The sequence below is a fragment of the Dermacentor albipictus genome, unplaced genomic scaffold (genome assembly GCF_038994185.2).
Source record: "Dermacentor albipictus isolate Rhodes 1998 colony unplaced genomic scaffold, USDA_Dalb.pri_finalv2 scaffold_13, whole genome shotgun sequence".
In the NCBI taxonomy this organism is placed as follows: domain Eukaryota; kingdom Metazoa; phylum Arthropoda; class Arachnida; order Ixodida; family Ixodidae; genus Dermacentor; species Dermacentor albipictus.
The window spans coordinates 6,606,172-6,627,736 of NW_027225567.1; the positions used below are offsets into that span (position 1 = coordinate 6,606,172).

The 21,565-nt window shown below is 48.6% G+C and overlaps 1 long non-coding RNA gene across 1 annotated transcript; it reads left to right on the forward strand.

Annotated features, from left to right (window-relative positions):
- The first annotated feature begins 342 nt into the window (after positions 1-342).
- LOC139051629 (uncharacterized) lies at positions 343-5,617 on the forward strand. Its single transcript, XR_011509465.1, has 3 exons — positions 343-471; positions 776-933; positions 5,397-5,617. It is a non-coding gene; the product is annotated as an uncharacterized lncRNA (long non-coding RNA).
- The last annotated feature ends 15,948 nt before the right edge of the window (positions 5,618-21,565 follow it).

Genomic DNA, 21,565 nt, shown 5'->3' on the forward strand with positions numbered 1-21,565 from the left:
TTAGCAAAAGACGTCATCAACCGACCCAGTATTCCGTCACATAAAACAATGAAGAACTTTAACCAATATTTTAAAATAATATAACCTGTATAAGTAAAATAACATGACATTCCAAAGTGCCAACATTTCAGGTGCCTACACAGAGGGAGGACTTGCCTTGTTTCAAGTGCTTGAGCAACGTCAATGCGGCTGCGAAATTTCCGAGGCGAATTGGAGCATGGTAAGCAGAAACTTTTGAAAAGCGAGTTTGCGAGCAAAATTTCTTCAAGCAACAGTTGCGATGGTGTGCGAATCCTTTTCTGTGCACGTGCAGCGGAGCGCGAGCCAAGGGCACGCGACTCGAGGCGCGCGACGACGAAAGGCAATCGCGGTTGTGGCAGCCGCCGACGTTAGCCGGCGCTGCATAGCGACTTGCACACCATCAAAAGCGTTGGCTGAGGAGATGGTGAAGAGGAGGCCGCGGGCGCTGAGGTGAGCAACCTTTACGAACACTCTTCTTCTTCACCTATAAAACAAGGTCGTATCTGTTCTTGAAACAACTGATGTGCTACAAATGGCACTAAAATAACAATCGAAATAAAGAATTATATCAGCAACCCACCCCTTGGGGAGTGGCTGCAGCCGTTAAATGCTTAAGTCACGTCGGTGCTGCTGCGAAATTTCCGAGGCGAATTGGAGCATGGTAAGCAGAAACTTTTGAAAAGCGAGTTTGCGAGCAAAATTTCTTCAAGCAACAGTTGCGATGGTGTGCGAATCCTTTTCTGTGCACGTGCAGCGGAGCGCGAGCCAAGGGCACGCGACTCGAGGCGCGCGACGTCGGAAGGCAATCGCGGTTGTGGCAGCCGCCGACGTTAGCCGGCGCTGCATAGCGACTTGCACACCATCAAAAGCGTTGGCTGAGGAGATGGTGAAGAGGAGGCCGCAGGAGCTGAGGTGAGCAACCTTTACGAACACTCTTCTTCTTCACCTATAAAACAAGGTCGTATCTGTTCTTGAAACAACTGATGTGCTACGAATGGCACTAAAATAACAATCGAAAGAAAGAATTATACCAGCAACGCACGCCTTGCGGAGTGGTCGCAGACATTAAAGGGTAATAAGGCAACGGCGTTCTCATTTCGCTGCAACTGCAGGTCTGTAGGGAAGGAACATTAACGCCTCGCAGGTTATAGGCGTATAGCCCATAGCGTCACACACGCCAAGTGACTGGCAGACCAGCTTTAGAGGATTTCCCGGACATCGCGCAACCAGGGATGCGCTGCTGCTATACTTGCCGCTGAGGGGATGGACTCCGTGCTGAACGCGCGGGGCCACCACACCAACGAGTGGGAACTGCAAAAACAAAAAAGAAAAATAGAACAGAAAGAAAAACGTCAAAGAATCGCAAGATGTCAAAGTTGATCAGGAGCCCTCTGCAACGGGCTTCCTCGCAGCGCATGGAGTTTTGGCGCGTGAAGCGGATTGTTTGACAGTTTACGCCCCGATATAGGGGGTAGCAGCGGTTGCGATAAAATATACATTAAAGTAGAGGCTGCGCTACTCGGCCGGTGCTGGTCACACCATGATGTGGCGAGTATGCTTGATGAAGGCGCTCACCAGTTTTTTTTTTTCTTCGCTACGCAAGTTACTTAAGGATAGGATAGGGATAACTTTAATAAAGTACCGGCAAACGACGGCTTAACGCGTCGTGACACTGGCCAAGCGTCGAACCGGGGTTATACCATACTCTGCACTAGCCCAGTTGGGCCCGTTTGTAGTGGGTCATGAGGCTTGTGCTTTTCTAGCGCACCCCGGGCCTGCTGGACGGCCCATAGTTGTGAGTCCTTGTCTGCAGACTGCAGGGCACCTTGAAGTTCTGGCGGGTAAGTCCTGGAGGTAGCTGCCGTCAGGAAAGTTACTTAAGCTACAACAGCAGTGAAGACAGCCACATACCATGAAATACGTGGGTAAAATTTCGAAACGGCCTTTGGCTAAAACTTGAAACGGTCGCTAGTGTAGTTTCCCCACGGCTGAGTATAAAGTAGAATTTAGAGAGTGACAGAGCGCGGTGCTCGAGAGGGAAAGAGAGAGTGAAAGGGGTTGTGGGCCGAATGAACAGAAATGGAAGAAGGCATAACCGGGCCGGCAGAGCGTGTAGTCGCGAGTTTCCAGACCGCGGCCGGAGATGAAATATGGGTCCGTCGATCCGGATACGCCCGCGGCGCGGCCCTGCGTCCGTCGCTCTCTCCTCCAGCGCGCGCTCGAACCGCGCAACAAAAGGCCGCGACTGCATACAGCGGCTGCGAGAACCTTCCGTTTCACGACCTGGGGCCAGTTATTTGCGCCGAGGTCTATAAATTCGCGCACGCCGCGAGCGAGAGGGCGAAGCGCACCTACAGCGCCATGCACGCACATACGCAGGTACATACGCATTACGGTGGGACAGAGCCGCGGGAACAAAGCACGCTGCGTGCTAGCTAGAGTTGTATGACCGAGCGCAGAAGACAGTGGAAAACCGCGATGAAAGACCCCAGCCTGCTCGCGCGCGCGCGTGTGTGTGTGCGTGCGCGCACTGCGCTCGTAGCCGTCAGTTGCGTACGTGCGCGCGTTTCGCCAGAACAGGGCGCGGATAAAAGGAAAGACGGAGCGAGAGCCATCTTTTCCTCGGTGCACACACATACGCACGCGCGCGCGCGTATGATTTAACTGACTGCCTGCGGGAGGACCGAGTGGGAGGAAGAACACGCGGCATATTACGGAATACGCGCGTGCGGTCTTCTTTTCTTTTCTTTTTTTTTGTGTGCTGAAAGTGGATAAAACGAGGGCGCGGGTCAAACACAGGGGGTTCGGGAGAGGGATAATCCCGACGTGCAGTGACTGTGCGCGCCTCCCCGGCTGTGATTAATAGGGAAAATTCTGCGAAAGCGGACCGAGCTATAGCGCTCCCGCGCCTGGCTCGCTCGGTACCCGAGGCGAGCAGGTGCTCCTTGCATAGAAAAAGCTCATGCAGGTATACGATATACGGAGTCGAGCGTACCGCCGACGACGGGAAAGCACGCGAACAACGCACAAAAACGTTCGGCCCAGAGTTTTGCTAGCGCACCCGCACGCACCAGCACAAAGCAGCGGGCGTGCCGGCCTACACTATATATACGCATATACCCGCGTGTACGTTTGGAACCGGCACTCGTTCAGTCCTCGGAGAAAGACGTCGGCGCAGATTTTGCGAGGAACAAGCGGTTTGCGAGCCCGCAGAGTATTGTGCGGCGAACTATCGAATTGGGTGTCATGTTATTGGTTTCTTTCTTTCTTCCTTCTTTCTTTCTTCTTTTCAGTTTTTCGCATTTTACGTCATCGCTGCGTGTGCTGAGTGAGAGTGTAAGCAAGGCGTGCGTGACGGCAACAAGAAAACGCGCGACCCGAAACAAAGCAGTTATTAAGACGCAATAACGCTCACCGGCTGACATAGATAACTGTTAGTGAATGCCACATTCAGTCGAAACCGACGGTACAAACCGACGGTACTGTGGAAATTTTCGAATATGCCTAGCGTGGCAACTGCTGCTATTTAGAGACAGTGGAACACTTAAATGGCCCCAGCGCCTACCGCGATGAGATATTCGGTCTTGAGCGCCAAATGAACACGAATTGTCATGGTCCGCTAACGTTACGTGGCATCTTAAATCCTATGTCCTGTCCTTCAAGGCAGCGGCGGGCTTTGGATTAATTGCTCCGATACCTCACAGAAATTGGCCTTGTTGCGGCTCGAGGCGGCGTTAGGGCAAGGGATCCACCAAGCCCATCGACGAATACGTCCAGTAGTAGTAATTAATGAAAAAAAAAACGTTAATAGTTGGGCGGCTCCAGTTACGGAAGCGCGCTCCCTGCAGGAACAAGTTAAACGTAATGAGAGCAGCATTCCGGGCAAGTTGGTAATCCATTACTGAAATATTATTGCGCAACAGAAAAGACATGGACGTAATAGAAGAACACACACCAAGCGCTTGGTGTGTGTTCTTCTTCTCTTACGTCTGCGTCTTTTCTGTTGGGCAATAGTACTACAGCGTTAAACGTCCGAGTTCAGCTCAAGACACACCGGCCTCACTGCACGAAAAGTCTCCGCTTTTAATACAGTCACCTTCCCTAGACGACTCGACTAGGAAATCTGATGACTGCACCGCTGCTAATCCCAACCGTCGAATCGGTTGCGATACCACGCCCATGGTATAGCATCGTTCCGCAGCACTCCCACCTCCGCTACACTCGTACCTTAGCAGCACACCTACCTTAGTAGCACTCCTGCGGCCGATGGTATGAAATATGTGACAAGATAGCAGCCTAGGAATCCAAGGTCGGCGCCGTTCTTCGATAGCATTTGACGTAGGCCCTCTTCATCATTACTGTTCAGGCTGTCAGGTAGTGGTGGGGATGGGCACCTTTTGTGGACCCGTCAGCAGTCCATGCCAACACTGCGTTGACTTCTTGGCCGGATCTGATGGATGAGGGGTGGTTGCCTCGTGGCCAACGTCTAATTAACACCTCTGGCCGTGTTTAGACGTAACAGCCTCCACAGAAAGCGTTAAGCATAGTTCACTAATAGAAAGGCCTTAATTTTTCGCCATCCTTTTATCTGTAAATATCATTATCAAGATTACTCGGTCATCGTATTGTTTTCTTTTTGTTTTTCACATCTCCTTTTGAATCATTTAATCCCCTTCCCTGCTCAGAGTGTCACGTCATCAATTGTATGCCGAGCGGCAAAATTATCTGTCTTCTTCTCTGTTTCTCTCTCACCGGCTGGCGCCTGGTCTTGATGCCACTGCCTTACAGACGTTTCCCGCACATAAGTTCTTCCTAGCTCTATCCGCCGCGAGACAAAATGCGTATACACGAAACCCTGTTCTGTTTACCTCCGATTTGACCTCGGTACAAAATGCTACCTCATGAATTGGCCATTGTTACATCTCAGTCGCCTTTCTACTCCCGTAATTTGGTCTAAATTTGCAAGTAAGGCATAGTTATTTATAGAGCCGCAAGCAGTGTGTCTAGCCTTTCCACTTAAGACCTGTATAGCTTGGCCATATTCCCAAGAATTCTCTTACGGCACAAGAAAAGTTGGCGATTTAGGTTGCAAAAGCTCGATGGCGACGAAACGAGTGCTTCAGAGTTTTCATCCGGACTACTTTGGCTACACAATGCACAGGTGGAGAGAAGTTAAACGGGAGAAAAGGAAAGGAGGGAGCGAGGCAGATTGTCCGTCCAGCATTGCAATTTATTATTATTATTATTATTATTATTATTATTATTATTATTATTATTATTATTATTATTATTATTATTATTATTATTATTATTATTATTATTATTATTATTATGTTTTCTGTTTTGTTTTGTTTTTATAACTTTTGCTGCTGCAGGTGTAGCTGTGAAACCCAGGCTTCATTCACTATATTGTAGGGGGTGCCGGCCCCCCAGAACTGGGGGAACGGGACCTGCTCCTCCACCCTTGCAATGCAACCTGGAGGGGCTGTCGCTGTGCCCCCGCTCCGCGGGTTCCGGAGTCCATGGCCATCAGTCAGATTTGTGACCGCTAACCCTCGTGTTTGACACCGAAGCTTAACCAGCCAAGCAACAAGCGCCTCGCCATGCTTTTTGTTAAAAAAAATTAAATTATGGGGTTTTACGCGCCAAAACCACTTCCTGATTATGAGACACGCCGTAGTGGGGGACTCCGGAAATTTTGACCACCTGGGGTTCTTTAACGTGCACCTAAATCTAAATACACGGGTGTTTTCGCCCCCATCGAAATGCGGCCGCCGTGGCCGGGATTCGATCCCGCGACCTCGTGCTCAGCAGCCTAACACCATAGCCACTGAGCAACCACGGCGGGTATGCTTTTTGTGACCGGTCTAATATCGCTAGGAGGCGACGTAGAGTGTACTCGAGTTGTTCTAAGTCAGTTTTCTGAGACATTAGAAAAATGAATTGTGTATGCATGAAGAGCGGAAACGTCAGCTATGCTTAAACACAAAGGTAGGCGTGTTTTTTTCACAGGGAAACACAAATCCATGGAGTGCGGAGCAGCATGTCCCAGTGCGTTGTGTAACCCCAATTTGTCGATAGCCTCAAAAAAGTGTAATGAAGTGTACGGCGTCGAAAAGCGTGGGAGCGCTACGCGTTAAATGCAAAGCGCGGCACACACCATTTCACGCAGCTGTGCCATGTGTAGTGCATTCCCCTGTCAAGAGGGAACACGAACACATGGGTGTAGAGAGCGTGCCGATTTTTTTCTTCTGGCAAGTGTACAATCACACGGCTTTGCTGCAGATGGCTTGCGGTTGGTACACATACATGTTGTGGTTAGTCCACGTATGTTGTTGTTAGTCCACATACATGTGTAACACATTGACCTAGCTTCGGCTAGCTCTTGCAGGTATAGGGAGTCAGCAACGCGATGGAAAACAGCGAAATGACAAGACACGAATGAAGTAACAGGGCGCAATTATCTTTTATCTCATCCTTTGTTATCCTGTCTTTTGCGTTACATTTATATCCTCGAGAGGTATACCTACATGCTCAATTTCAGGTGCTAGTATCGTGTATATAGTATAAATTATTAAATAGCCTACGTTAGTGTGGGCTCTTCGTCGTCGAAAGTGAATGATAAAGACTACTGCGTAAAAGCACGAAAAGCTGTCAGAAGCACATTTGTTGTACAACCTGTGGAATTGTATTCCATGTGATGGCAGGTGCTAAGGCATTATCCTTACGACGCACCACTTCCTTGAGGATACCGAGTCATCAAACATGCGTCGCGTTCGTGAATACATACAATAGGTTCGGGAAGTACAGTGCACAGTATTCTGCATCTTCGCGAATCGCGTATGTGCCCGCTGTCTGAGTTAGCTGAATTAGGGGAATGGATGGGGGCTCAATATTTTGTTAGGTTGAAAGCACGTGGCACATCTGCCATCATGACTGTGAGTGATGTTGGTTAACGCATGCGTAATGCGGAACAACATATGAGACCTGTAGGTAACGTACGCCTTCCAGAAGCGCTTTGATTTAAAGTGGACGGAAGCATCAACCGATGGGCAGTCGAGATCAGCAGAGAGATGCAAATGAGAGAAAGGCAGGGAGGTTAACCAGACTTAAAACGTCCGGTTTGCTACCCTGCACTAGGGGAAGGGAAAGGGAAAGTGAAGACGGAAAGAAGAGCGTGACAAAAATAAAAGCGTGAGAAAAAAAATATGAAAAGGCACGAAATGGGGTCATTATAGTCTTTCTAATTGGCCACTGTCACGTAGAAAAGTCAGTAAAGCCTTGACCGACTTTTGCTGCGATGACAGTTCGCGTCGGCATTCCAAAACTGACTGTTCTGAAAGTGGCCTGTCGTCAAGGCGAGATCAGCAAGGGTCGTTAAGAGTATTGGTGAAAAAAAAAGCATGGAAGAGATTGATACGACCGGATCCGTTACAGGCATAGGTAGCGATACAAGGTAGAGTAGTTTTGAGGAAGAGAAAAAAAAAAGATTAAGGAGATGTATACAAAAATGCTAGAATGAAATACATGTATAGGATACCCGATTAACTCAAGCAGGCTAGGGGACTATTCGTCATATGCTCCGTTTCAAAGGCGATGCCAATAAAGCATCATCATCATAATCATCATTATCATCATCATCATCATGGAATCCTAGCGCACAGACACACAGATAGGTCGGAAAACGACGACTTATTTTTCTTCCATCTCTCTGTCTCTGCGCTACAATTAATCATTACGCAGTTCCTAAAGCCCGAACATATACTATTCTGAGTGTAACCCTCCCGGGACTATGTTTAGTACACGTACATAAATACCCGAGAACGTTGATCCGTGGACAGCCAGCGTTGTGAAGTCGAACTGGCATAGTATCGCGGGCTTCATGCGGCATATGTGGGCTCGGTGAGATCCGAGCCCAGATCTCCACAAATGGGGAGTTTGCACAGTGGCTTATGAAGGACGCCGTAGCGTAGCGTTCCGCGTTACTTTTGAGTAGCTGCGGTTCTTTAACGGGTGTCAACTGCACGGTACACGAGCGTTGTTGCAAATTCCGCCCTTGTCGAAATGCGGCCGCCGCGACCGCGAAGCGCACCCGCGACCTCGTGCTCAACCGCACAACGTCATATAGACACGGAGCCATCGCAGCGGGTCAGTTTGCTTTTCTTTCGTTTTCCTGTGCCTGAGTATTTCTACACCTCAATAAGAAAAAGCATGCAGTTGATTCCCCCTATGCTATAACTGGCGTCATTGTCTGATGGTTAGGTATACGTTACTAGAGGTGTAGATCTATGCTCTATATAATCTAGATATCGCCCGCTTTAATTTTGTTTGTCGGGTATGTTGTTAAGCATCGATCTATGTGGTACACACCGCAGATACCGGCTGGATTTTAGTGAACAGAGCAGACTGCAAATGTATGCGCAACATGCATCCTCTTTTTTATGATGCGGGAAAAAACTTTCAAATGAAAAGAAAAAGAAGAGAAAAGAAAGGTACGGTTATCATTGTTTATTTATTTTATTTATTTTATTTAGTACATACTGCAGATATTTCGGTTCAAGCAAAGGGGCAATAGAATTCATACCAACAAAACAGAACAAATTAGGAACAAGCAAGTACAAATTTATACAATTTTTAGTCACACTGTCCGTAAACTGTCATTGCAGTCTGATATTGTTCTGGGGAAAAAAGAAAATTTAAACGTGTCAGTTCGAGCATAATAGGGTGTTAGTGAGTCCGGATGACGCTGTCTTGTGTGCCGTGTTATTGCAGGCGCTATATAACTTGATGGTTTAATTTCAAGCCTGTTGTTGAGAAGAAGGGAAAGGAATTCAAGCCTTAGCAGCTTTCGGCATGATGCAAGAGTTGGTATGGAATTTTCTGTCATAATTTTAGAGGGAGGTTCCAGTCTTGCGAATTTATGAAATATAAACCTAACTGCTTTTCTTTGTATTTTTTCAAGACGCACGATATTTAACTTAGTGTAAGGATCCCATGATATACACGCATACTCTCCCTTTGGTCTAATCAATGTAAAATAACAAAGTAATTTCACATTAGGAGGACATTTTTCAGTTTGTGTCTTAGGAAACAGAGTTTGCGGAAAGCAGAAGAGCAAATATCATTAATGAGCATGTTCCACGAGAATGTGGAAGTCAAAGTAACACCTAAGGATTTGTAATTGTTAGGCTCACGCAGAGCTCAAGAACCAAGCGCATAAGAAGTTAGAGGTTCTTTTTTAAGAGTAATACGAAGAGATACTGATTTATCAGCGTTAATAAACATACCGCATTCATTACACCACTTCAATATGTTATTTAAATTATTTTCGAGGACAGTCTGATCATTCTGACAAGTTATATCACTGCACAAAATACAATCATCGGCAAACAGTCTAACTTGCACACCAGGAGTTATGGTTTTATGGTTTAAATGTGTCATTTATACACATTAGAAACAGTAAAGGCCCCAAGACACTACCTAGGGGCACCCCTGATGTGGCTGATTGTTAGAGATGCTGTTTTTGGAAGTGACGGTTATGAAACGCGGTACGCAGCACTCTAGTCGTCCCGCGATATTGAGGCTTGCTGCGCTCGTTGTTGCTGTGAGAACGTGTTGCAGATGCCTGTTATGCTGTTGTCAGCAAGCACAGGGATCGCCTAACACATGAAGTTAATGAAGTGGAGTAGATTGCGAAATCGCGCGATACCTGCATGAGCACCCCGTCGATAGGGAGATCGACAAAAGAGTTAATTTTCCTACGCAAGAATTATCCTCAAAAATGGCATGCCATAGGAAGTTTTGCGCTTTAAGTTTCGATGGCAAGTTGGGAGCACATTTCCTGCCTGATGTACTTTGGCGTGATGCAATACCACATCGAAAGTAAATCTTGGTTTGCTTTTCTACGTGCGCCAGCACTTCGAAAAATAAAATATATATATATTGTAAGCATTTATGCGGACTTCATCTTCATCTGTACAAAGTCATCATCAATCATCGGCTCGTGTTCGTTTTTGCGTCGGCGCCATTTTTCCTTCTTGGAATAAAGCGTCGTCTCAACCATGGTATTTCAAGCTTGGCTACTTGAGAAACGTAAAATGGCACGTTGTTTAACCGCGATGTCTCGTTCCAGTTGTTGTAGTCGCTGACACGATCGTAGTTGTCGAGCCAGTCTTCAACGTCCTCACCAGGCAAGCCAGAGAAGATTTCAGGGTCGCGATACCGGTTGTTGGCAGGGCTGGGAGTGGGGGTGGCTGGCACTGGAACCGAGATGGTGGATGCTGCGGTCTGGTCTTGCGACATGGCGGCCTCTTGGCGTAAGCGGCGTCCCGAACGGAGCTCCAGGAGAGATCTTGAAGTGGATTGAGGTCGAAGGGATCTTAAAGCGCCTCCACCACTTGAAATACCACGGTTGAGACGACGCTTTATTCCAAGAAGGAAAAATGGCGCCGACGCAAAAACGAACGCGAGCCGAAGATTGATGATGACTTTGTACAGATGAAGATGAAGTCCGCATAAATGCTTACAATATATATATATATATATATATATATATATATATATATATATATATATATATATATATATATATATATATATATATATATATATATATATATATATATATCGGGAATCGATGGTCGTGGGCCCAGATATATGTATTGTCACGCTTCACGGCGCAGCCGAAGAATGAGAACTGACCGCTGCCTGTTGGCCTTGAATGAGCGTCCTGTCCCCCTTGCTCTACGCTAACCATCTGTCATCCTGTAAATAAACCCATCCCATCCGTTACAATCTTGACGGAGGTTGTGCGTATCCTTGTGCTCTGGACGACCAAGCTATACTACCCCTTTGATGCAGCAAACGGGGGCTACCAGTAGGAGATGCTGACATGAGCGATTCGGACAGAGGTGACGTTGGCGAGTAAACCGCGGAAGAAAGCATTCGTCCAAGGCAAGCTGGCTACTGGAGACCCCATCGAGAAGCACGTACATTCTCAGGCAAAGCGAAGGAGGACGTCGAAGACTGGTTGAGGCGCAACCAGCGGGTGAGCTGCCACAATCAATGGAGCGCGTCTGCGCAGCTCTCTAACGTTGCCTTCTTCCTTGCCGGAACAGCCCTTGTGTTGAGTGAGTGAGTGAATAAACTTTATTGTAGGTCCGGCGAGGACGCGAACTCGTCGCGCACCCGGCTAATCCCACGTCGGGACCGGCAGGTCTAGCCCACCAGCCCGGTCGCGGGCACGCCGGACGGCCAGGATTTGCTTTTCTAGAGCGGGGCTACGCAAAAGCGAGTACCACTCCTCCTTGATGAACTTGGGGTATGTCGACCCGCACTCCCAGAGCATGTGAGGTAGAGTAGAGGTCTGACCGCAGGACGGGCAGGCGTCGTCGCGATACACTTGTGTTGTTCGACAATAACGAGGGCTCGCTCACAACTTGGGACAGCTTCGTCGAAGAGATAACGAAATGCTTTGGTGATTCACTTTCGAAACAGAAAAAAGTATTTGCAGACGCTTTCAAGTCGAGCGCAGTTACCGGGAAAGGCGTGTATTGCCTACATTGAGGAAATCCTAAAGACAAATATGTCGAACGAGGACATTGTCGGACACCTACTCAAGGGAACTGCCGAAGATGTGTACAAGTTTTTTTATCTGTATGGAAGACCTCACTAATCCGTCCGACTTAAGGCGTCACTGTCGTACGTTCGAGGGTCTTAAAACACGCCGCATTCTTCAGAAATTTGGCTGGCTAGACAACGTAGCAAGTGGGGATGTATCTGCCTCTAACGACCTTGATGTTTTAGTACCACGAGTTATAAGAGATTAACTGGATCACATTCAAGGCCCATATGCCAACCCTGTGTGCCACCAATGTTTCGTTGATGAGCGCTACTTTGAGGCAACGACTGTTTGGCCACGACCTGCATACAGCGACCATCCCGTTTACGACAACACACGTGCCCAGAGCACCATAGTCCAGCCACAATCTACGAGTATTTTCATTTCGACGTGACAGACAGCCTCGACATGCGTGTCCCATCTACAATACGCCTTGGCGATCTGTGTCCAGCTTCAATTAAAATCGCAGGCCACCTGTGTGCTACAGGCGGGGGGCTCACGGACACATCGCGAGGTATTGCCGCCGTCGTCCACAGCGTGCTCCGCGAGATCGCCGATATCGACCCCGCATGAAAGAAGCTGCATCCTGGCAACCATATGTCCCTTTTCGTCCGCTGCCTCGAGAATACACGCCAAGCAATGGCTCCCCAATATCTAACCGCAGCCTGACTCCACCGCCGACCCGGTCACGTCGATCGTCATCTCCACGTCGCCGCTCGCCTGCGCCGCCTCAGCTGGGAAACTAGCTGGTGCGGCCGATGGAGGTGAGGTCGCGGGATGGTCGCTTCTTCAAATGCCCCTTGTCTGTCGTCGTGGTAAAGAACAAAGTGTACGTTTGTGTCGATGGTGTAAATACTGTGGCTTTGGTAGATACTGGTGCTTCCGTGTTTGTTATGTGTGTTTCTTCCAAGAATCGCCTAGGACCAAAAGTGATGTTTGCTTGGGAGGGGAACGGCATGTCTCGCGAAGTTGGCGGTGAGCGGTTATGTCCAGTGGGAGTATGTTTTCTTGTGATAACCGTTCGTGGAAAGGCTGAAGGTAGCACGTTTTGAAGATGGTGTTGTGAGCATTCGTGCGGTGTCTAATTCCACGTACACAAGCTTGTCACTCAGGGACCACTCTTCAAAATTTAGGTGCATGGTTAATAAATCGCTCCCTTCTTCCACCGATCAAGCGCTCCAAGAGCTCCTTGCCCGCTATGCTTCAATGTTTGTCTTTGCACAAAAGCGTCTGCATTCACCATCGCACTCACGCGTACACCACCGCATCATTACTGGAACAGCGTCACCAATACGACTGAAGCCGTACCGCGTTTCTGTTGCCGAGCGTAAAGGGATCGCCGAACAAGTTACAAACATGCTACTGATAGGCGTCATCCAAGAGTCTAATAGTCCCTGGGCGGCTTCAGTAATATTGGTCAAGAAGAAAGATTATTTGTGGTGATTCTGTGCCGGCTACAGAAGCCTAAACGTAGGGACGAAGAAGGATGTGTAGTCTCTCCCACGTATAAATGATGCCATTAACTGTTTACATTCTGCCTCGTACTTTTCTTTGGTCGATCTGCGCTTGGGTTGCTGGCAGATACCGATGCACCTGCCAGACAAGAAGAATGCCTTCATAATGCCGGATGGACTCTTCGAGTTTAACGTAATGCCTTTTGGTTTGTGTAATGCTCCGGCGACATTTGAACGACTTTTGGACACGATCCTGCGTGGACTTCGATGGGAAATATGCATGTGTCACCTAGACGACGTTGTCATTTACGGCAAGACATTTCACGAGCACAATCATTGACTAAATGTTGTTCTTGACTGCATACGGAGAGCTGGACTGATTCTAAACTTCAAAAAATCCCACTTTGGCGAGCGTCAAACACTTGTTCTGGGTCTCCTCGTCGACACAGAAGGCATCCGCTCAGACCCCCAGAAGCTTGCAGCCGTTCGTGACTTCAACCAGCCGAAGACGGCGCAAGACCTCCGCAGCTTCCTGGGATTATGTTCGTACTTTCGCCATTTTATTAAGGACTTTGCACGCCTAGCTCATCCGCTCACATCACACCTTCACAAGGACAGACAACTTACGTGGACTACTGAGTGTGAGTCAGCATTCTGTTAACTAAAATTTTCTACTCACCTCAGCTCCAATTTTGCGCCACTGTGATCCTGAGACCACAACTGAGCTTCACACCGATCCTAGTGCTCTGGGCGTCCCAGTAGTACTCGTACAGAAAGATGGCGGACGCCAACAGCAAGTCATCGCCTGCGCAAGCCGCACTTTTAGCAAGGCAGAGCAGAATTCTACCATAACTAAATTGGAATGCCTCGCGGTAGTCTTCGCCACCCACAAGTTTCGACCATACTTGTACAGCCACCGCTTCACGATAGAGACAGACCACAAGTCTCTTTGCTGGTTAGTTGGACTACGCGATTCATCTAGCTGATTAGGCCGGTGGTCAGTACGGCTTCAACAAAACGACTTTTCTATCATATACAAGAGTGGACACTGTCACACCGATGCTGACTGTTTATCTCGCCTTCCGTCAGCAAGCATGCGAGATACGTACGATGGCTTAGATGATTACCTCCTTGCCATCTCCGCAGTTTCCTGATGGCACCGCCTTCACGCGTGAGCAACAGTGTGACCCTTCTATTAAACCTATTCTTGACGCCGCTCGGTCATCAGCACGCGGCTCATCTTTAATCGTTGTTGGCGATTTATTGTACAAGAAGAATTTTTCTGCTGAAGCCACTCCGCGTCTCCTCGTGGTTCCCCAGACATTGAGACCTATGATCATTCACGCCATACATGATGACATCACGTCAGGCCACCTTGGCGTTGCTCGGACGCCTCACCGACTGCGCCAGCGTTTCTATTGGCCCAAGCTCAGGAAGTCGGCGAAGCAGTACGTTTCCAGCTTTGCAATTTGCCAACGCCATAAGCAGTCAACGACGTCTCCTGCTGTTACTTTCTTAACGAACGTCGTTTTCTGCATAGAAGCACAGAAGTAACTGGAACGCCAATGCATTTCTCCGCAATGTTCGGGAATTAATATCTCGAAATTGGTGTCTTCTTGAGAATTATTTCCAAGTGGATCCGCCTTGCGAACTCAACGGCTAGAATTTGTAAATTGCAATACGGGTCATAAGGCAACAAGTTGAAAACCTAATTTGCGAACTTTTCTTAATTAGTCGATTACGCATTTCAATTTTTTGTTCAAGTAGTGTCCGCCGCTTCGAGTAGACCACCTCATGAACAAGAATTGCGCGTTGAGAGCTGGGGTATCTACTCGTATCTATCCTGTCTACTTGGCGCTGTACCTATAGTCACGAATAACCTAGAAGCCCAACTTTCCACACTTTTAGACGAAAACGGCAGAGAACTAGGAGTTGTGCCTAAATTAGGAAATTTACAGGCATAAGATAGAGTAAGCTGACGCAAGGCAGGTGCAATAGGCGATTTCTGTGCGAGGCCTTCGTCCTGCACTGGGCATAAATATGATGATGATCATCTGATTATTGCTATTATTCCGTTGCCCAAAATTCCGTCCTGTGTAAGAGGAGCATTCAATGACTCATAAGTAGTTTTTAGGGATGAGGAAGCCCAAATTAAGAAATGCAAACACGATCTTCAATATCATGAACTATTAAGAGGTATGTGTGCCTTAGTGATACATATGAGGCTACGTTATATGGCAGCAGGATTTTATGCCGCGATATATCGTTTTATTACGCAGAAGAGACGGTTCCCTCCCTTAACCACCGTTTTGCCCAACATGCAATGACATGCAATGGTTATAAAGGCCGGTGCTAACATCGTGCGTGTTTGAGTGTGTGTGTATGTGTGTGTGTGTGTGTGTGTGTGTGTGTGTGTGTGTGTGCGTGCGTGTGTGCGTGTGTGTGCGTGTGTGTGTTTGAGTGTACGTGTGTGCGTGTGTGTGTGTGTGTGCGCGTGCGTGCGTGTGTGTGTGTGTGTGTGTGTGTGTGTGTGTGTGTGTGTGTGTGTGTGTGTGTGTGTGTGTGTGTGTGTGTGTGTATTTAGGGTGCGCTACAACTTTGTAATTGACATGTTCGGGATTCAAGCTACAATTAACAACATCACTAACTAAAAGCAATTAAGTATTTATTCTTCGTGATGAATGAAATACTGGCTGTAAGTACACACGACTGCCGCTACTACGCAGTCGATACGATTTCTCTAGAGCTCTTGGGGTTTTTTCGAGATCTTGGTTCAAGTTAACTGGGGCACCCGGTATATGCAGACAGTAGGCTTTAGAGATTTATGCACAATGTTCTGATTATTTAACCAACTACATAGGTGCTCAACAGTACAATATGTGCTCCCTCGAACTAGGGCTATAAATACTCTCGAAGTAGCCCTTAAAGTAATTGTCGCATAGCACGTTTGTCGTTCCGCATGTGTGTTCTTGCTTATCTTTGCTTGTTGGAAATATGTAGTACATTCTTACCCGCAGTAGTGCACCTTAATGTCCCTGGTAAAGATTACGAATATATACACTTAATTGATGCCTTAATATATAGCGAAAGGACACGGTTCTCTTTCTTGTTCATATATATTTATTATTTTACTTTTTCTTGTGCTTTTACGATACCATCGACTTCATATCACAACGCAAGCCCCTACAGATCGAATAGGCGTCATTGTATTGTTGGTAATTATATTTCAGTTACTACATTATTTAGTTATTCGATTACTAAGTTATCTAGTTAGTACTAAGTTAGTGCTTTTTTTTAACTTCAGCAGGTAGTGATGATTACTAACCATCATTTTACTACGTGCACTTCCTACGAAGGTAGTCCTTTTTGGGACAGGTAGCGTGTTACTATTTAGTTAGTGAATATGACGACCCTTTTCTAATAGTGTTTGCGGCTGTCTCCCCACGGTGCTTGCAGTTGCCGGTGATCACGGGGTCAAAGTTTTGTAATATGGCCGGGTAGAGCAACGTGTTTGTTTGGGGTCCGCGTAGAATTCATTCTCTCGCCTTCTCCAACCGCTTGGCGGGGCGGGGGTATCGGCAGTGCTGGGGGCGATAGTATTCGACAATTTCTTTATGCCGCAGCAGCGGCGGTTGTGGAGCCCAGTCCATAGGGCTCAAATGAGGTACCCTGGGAATGGGCGCTCGGGCGGCCTCGTTCCCTCTAAGTCCTTGATGACCTGGTGTCCATACCAGACTTTTTGGCGTGGGGCCGGCGACCCTCATGCTCGCATGCAGAATTTCGTAGGCGAGGGGTGAGATTTCCCCTGCCATGTAGCGGGCGCAGGCTTTGCGGGAGTTAGTAACGATGACTTCCGAAGTTTGGTGCGAGAGAGCTAACGCGATAGCGACCTCCTCCGCCTGTGTTGAGTTGGGGGCTTTAAAGGAGATGCCATCCACCCGTGTTATAATGCTATCGCACAACAGTCATTCAAGTTCAACGTCGGGGCTTAATTTTTCTGTAACCTATTTCTTTTGTAGATACTTTTATAACCTGATCTGAATGGCAATATTGAGAAAGCTATTTCTCTGCTCTCAAAACAAGAAAAAAAAAAGGAAATATCGATACCATGCTCTCGCTAAAGAAACAAATGCACAACACCGAGCGCGCCTTTAGACAGAGGGGGACATATAATAAAACGACAGGTTCTCGCCCACTGTAGGCCACGACAGTACGCATACTTCCCTCGTGCCAAAGCCGACTGGCTCTTTACGACGTGTGGCACGTGTGTCACGTGCCACTTTCTCGTCTTCGTTCCTTGTGACAACAGCTCGCGCTTTGTGGCGCTGTGTTAGACCGCACCGCCTCAGGGATCGGCCCACATTCCCCAGTATACTTTCCTGATAAGAGCTAGCGCTAGGTTAGGTTGTGCCGACATTATGGCCGGCCCTAGTTAATCATGCGTTAACATTTCTTCGCCTGAGTGCAATGCCATCATCGTTTTAACATAGACCAAATGACGTAAACATGGGTATACGTACGACTGCATAACACGCAGTTGCTGGTGACGCTACAATCCGCGTTTCTTTTGTTTACGCTCGTCCAGTACCTATGCTGAACCCAACAACCGGCATGTCTTCAGCTCGCGTAAGTTTATTCAGTACGACACCCTGGCGCCAATAAAGAAAAAAAAATAAAAGAGAAACTGGTAAGCTCTCGTCGAAACGCCGGAGTAGAAATCATAGCGTCGGCGTCACACGATCGTCGTCACCGTCGTCTTGCCGCTGTCGTCACACACACGCTCGCGTCAAGCACATCACTGTTCGCCTATACACAGACACGCGCTGTTCCACTTGGGAACGTTTTGCGCAATCTCAAACTATATGTTGGGTAGCCAGCTATGCCAAGAAAATGCTGCGCGCAACGTCGATTTCCACAGCGCATGCGATCAGCTTCTTTTTATTATTATTTCCTTTATTATGCTTTTTTGTTGTTGAGCATGGATCGTACTAAAGCTTCTGTTCCGAAAAGAATAAAAACAGTTGGAAAACAGCACCGTGTCTTCATCCTTGCTTTCTTCGGACCAAGTTCTACCTTCGCACTAGTTAGTTTAATTAAGTATACGCAATGTTACATAATTTCTACATCATTGTAACATCCCATTAACGTCAAACACATTTAACATTTACAAAAGCACCTACATCAAAGTAGATTCGTGGTCACCTATTCCCGTAGCATGCAAGATAAACATCTTGCGTGCGGCCCCACACTCTCTCTTGCCACGAAGAGACCGAAGCTGAACCTTTCCCTTTGGAGCGTCGTAATCATACTTGGCGATATTTCCAGAACCGTTTTAGCTTCTTGCGGTTTTTTTTTCCTTCTTTGTTTCTGCGACACGTATCTCCAAATACTTGTAGAATACTTCCTATGAGACTAAAGTGAATCCTTAAGTCATTAAGTTTCGGCACTACAACAGAAACCTTTCCTTTCGGTCATTCTTTCGTGTTGTTGTTGTTGCTGTTCTTCTCGTCGGAGTCGTCATTGTTGTTTTGGTTTTTCCTTTCTCGTCCACCCCGTAGAGCGAAATCGTGTCCTCAAGAGATCCGTCGACAGGAGAAGTCTGATGACCACGTTCACGAAGAAAGTGCGCGGACGGCGCCGCTCACACCTTCATCCATTCGAAGAGCGGGGCCTTTTGTTGAACACGTCACGAAGCGTCCACTTGCCTCTCAAGTCATGCATGCGTATGCTAGCTTTGTCGAGTTGCTCCTAACCTTCGCATCCCCCGTCCCCCTCTCTCTCTCACTGACGCGTCTATGCAATCGGGACGCTCCAATGACAGTTCTTAGCCACTGCCCGTGAATGTTGTGGCACGCAGGCGCACCTTCATGTCCAGCTATAGAGCGGAGCGCCGCCGCCGCAAGTGCCAGTTGTATTTCGGCGCGCTGTCAACGCAGATTAGTGAGGTGGAAAGAAGATGTGTTTTCAACAAGGTTCTAACTGGCCGTCATCCTGTCGACACACGAGCCGATTGGATACTGGCCGAATCTCTAAATGCTGCTAAAGTTTGCCACGTGTCTTCTCAAGAGTTGTCCATGACGCTCGTTTTGCCGTATCGCCACCTTTTCTTGCGCCCCACTCGGCCTCTTCGTGTACAAAATTGTGCTGTTAGTGTCGTCATTGCTGTTGTTCTAGCTTCAGCGCAATGCCGCACAGAAATTCTCTTTATCGCTGTAGAAGGCCCTGATTAATAGTAGTGATGCATCCGCCGCCGCTGCGCCTCTCTCTCCTCGATTAAACTTCTTGAACGGCGAGACTTAATTATGGAGATTGTGGCCTCGAGTACGCCCCATATGTCGATGTGCACGGAAGATGTCGGAGCACGCCACCATAACCATTCGTCCTACATGTTCTAGTGGCTGATGACGTACCTCTTTCGGAACTGGCCATTTTGGAATGCCGACCTCATTAGTCGTAGCAATAGAAGGCGACTTTGACGCTGTGACACTTGTCAAGGGCAATTGACTCGCACAGATGTTTTTTTCGTTTTTCTTTTTTTTTTCGTTTTTACTGACTGACGTGAACGCCTGTCGATGGGCTCATGCTGTGTGTTTTCATGTGTGAGCGGTGTCTCTCTCTCTTTATTTTCTTCCTTAAGCCTCCACCTCACCCGTCGACCAGTTAGCTCTTATTTAGCTCTTCTTTACATTTTTCCGAGCTGTTTCGTTCAACCAAGAGTTCTACGGCCCATGCTATTAGTAAACCGCTAATCCCGGGAAGCCTGGCGGTCGGAAAGTGTACTGAGTATGTCTTCAAGTCGGTTGTCCTTGGCCGCTATGTAGCAACCTACGTCGTCGACATTGATCCATAGCCGTCGTTCAAGACGCCGCAAGGTACTTAAAGAGCGTTTAGGTGCTGTATATTTACTCACATACTGACGCCATTAAGTCGTAGCGTAATGTTCTTAGGCTGGTTCACTCAAGTAACGCTTCCTTTTCTTCCTCAACGTGTTAAACCAACCCATGCAAAGGTAGAAAAAGAAGAAGAAAAAAAAAAAGACGCTGTCAGTGAGAATGCGTGCACGATGTAGACAGTGAACGGATGCTCGCCATTAGCGTCCCATTGTTTGGGACCGCGACTCCGGGACACCAACAGTCTCAATCCACGCCGCCGCCCTTTCCAAGCGAGCATATACTTAGCCTCATCTACTCCTCGTGGTACGCCACCACGAGCCGGCGACGTTGAACGAAACAAAAGATGACAGCCACGCCGAGGTCGCGCCGTGAACGCCGGAAAAAGAAGCTCGGAGGAAGCAAAGTATAGGCAGAAGAAACGAGCAAGACGGCGACGTGGCAAATTATCGCGGCGCTGGCCCGCCGCGCCGTTTCGCGTGGCTCGCTGCTACCGTCGACGCGGCCGTGAGCCCCCACAACGCGGCCGTTTTTTCGCACGCGTTGTTCTCCCGCCGAGCGCGCACGCGCGCTTGAGGAGAGTACGCGGCGAGAAAGAAAAAAAAAAGACAAAGGTTGCGCCGTGGCACCCAACTGTTTCCTAATGGCGGAAAAAGAAGACGCGCTCGTCGTTCCTCTCGGGCTATTTCTAGAGGCGACCTGCGGGGTTGGCTTTTGGACCGGGGCGGGAGAGCGGGCCTCGAAGGTAGGGCCACGGCACGGAAGGCCCGGCAGCCGAGGGGACGCCGCCCAGGGACACGCAAACGCCCGACCCCCCGACGAGGACCGGGACATTGAAACAAAGCTCCACCGAGGCAGCACGCTCGCTCGCTGCCGGCCAGGGCGGCGAGAATCAAAGATAATGAAGCGCCGCCGACGACTAGCACGAGAGAGAGAGGCGCGCGATGCAAAAAGACCTAGTAAACAGCAGGGCAGAACAAGTGTACACAGGAGGGGAAGAGCTCACGTCAAAGACAACAGAAGAAAAGAGACGCGGCACGGCGCAGTTTTCTGACGAGTGACGGACGCCCAGTAATTATTCCATCCATGCAGCAGCAGCGGCGGCGGCGAGTGAACCGGGCGGGAGAGAGATAGGGGGTCGCGATGTTTTCTTTTCTGAGTGCGTATGTGCAGCGAGGCTGCGGCGGCAGCTGAGGACACCGACTGGCCGACCGGCCGGCGGCTTGATTAACTCCGCTGAGGGCAGATGGAAGTAAAAAAGTAAAACGGGCAACAAAGTAGGAACGGTGGATGCACGCTGCGGAGATGAGGAGGGGGTGCGGGCACGGAACGTAGGCGATGTGAACGAGGAGAGGGAGCCTGGATTGAAGTGGCGGCGGCGTGCGGTTCTGACGGCCGTGACATTCCGTCAGCCTGCGCGCTCCGTCGGTGCCTCGGTCTAATGATAGGTCCGGGCGCAAGCGTCCGTCCGTCAGGAAGGGGGCTCGCTTGGCCTGGCGGTGGTGCCGCCGGCCCCTCCCCTCTGTCTGCAATCCGCTGCGAGCCCGCCACCGTTTTGCTTGTTGCCTTTTTTCTCGTCC